Here is a 1,248-nt window from a genome sequence, read left to right on the forward strand (position 1 = left end):
GAAAAAACCACGAGTTGCAGCCCAAGAGGGAGACGTCCCTTTAGGTAGAATACGGATCCAGAGGCTTTAATAGTCTCTGGTCCGTCTGAGGGACTTAGAGTGTCCCGCTGGAGAGGAGGGGCCCGGAGGGCTCTCCCATCTGAAACAGCTTTCAATTAGTTGTCGCGAAGAGAGCTTCTTGTGTGTCTTGTATTTCTTGTGAGTGTCTGCTGTGTTCTGTGGGCGACTAATATGGGACAGAATATGACGACACCCCTCTCCCTGACTTTAGGACATTTTTCTGAAGTAAGAACCAGGGCTAATAATCCCTCTGTTAATGTTAAAAAAGGACCTTGGCAAACCTTCTGTAACTCTGAGTGGCCCGCTCTGGGAGTCAGTTGGCCACCAGAGGGAGCATTTGACTTAACAATCATTTTGGCGGTTAAAGATCTTGTTATCCAAGAAGGACCAAATGCACATCCTGACCAACAGCCATACATCATCGTGTGGCAGGATTTAGTGCAGAATCCACCGCCATGGTTAAAACCTTGGGTTTTGAAGAAACATACCACCCCTCCGCGTGCATTAACCCTAAAAACCCAAACTTCTGAGTCCAGAGTTCCTCTGGCCCCAGAAGCTGTGCCATTGGCACCACCCAAAATTTATCCTGAGATTGAAAATCCACCTGAGTGGTCTGAGATGCGCCACAATCCTCCCCCATATCAGGGCCAGGTTGATCCTGGTCCCCCCATCCCTGCGAGTGCCCCCCAGGGACCAGCATGGAGGACTCGCAGTTGGAAGAGTCTGGAGAGCCCAGATTCCACTGTGGCTCTCCCCTTACGAGCGTACGGAGGGTTCCCCAGAGCCAAGACAACTCCAACCCCTCCAGTACCAGCCATTTTCCTCTGCTGACCTCTATAATTAGAACACTAACCATCCTTCCTTTTCAGATAACCCCACAGGGCTTATTAGACTAATTGAGTCCCTCATGTTCTCTCACCAACCTACCTGGGATGATTGCCAGCAACTTCTCCAGGTCCTCTTCACTACTGAGGAGCGAGAGAGAATTCAGATGGAAGCCAGGAGAAACGATAGAGATGCTGCAGGACAACCAGTACAGACTCCTGCTGCCATGGATGTGAGATTTCCTCTCGTTCGCCCCAACTGGGATTATAACACTGCTGAAGGTAGGGAGCAGCTATCCGCTTACCGCCGGGCTCTCATAGCGGGTCTCAGAGGGGCTGCGCGACGCCCCACTAATTTGGCTAA

The sequence above is a fragment of the Elephantulus edwardii genome, unplaced genomic scaffold (assembly GCF_000299155.1).
Source record: "Elephantulus edwardii isolate Elephantulus edwardi_28Jun2011 unplaced genomic scaffold, EleEdw1.0 scaffold00054, whole genome shotgun sequence".
NCBI lineage: Eukaryota > Metazoa > Chordata > Mammalia > Macroscelidea > Macroscelididae > Elephantulus > Elephantulus edwardii.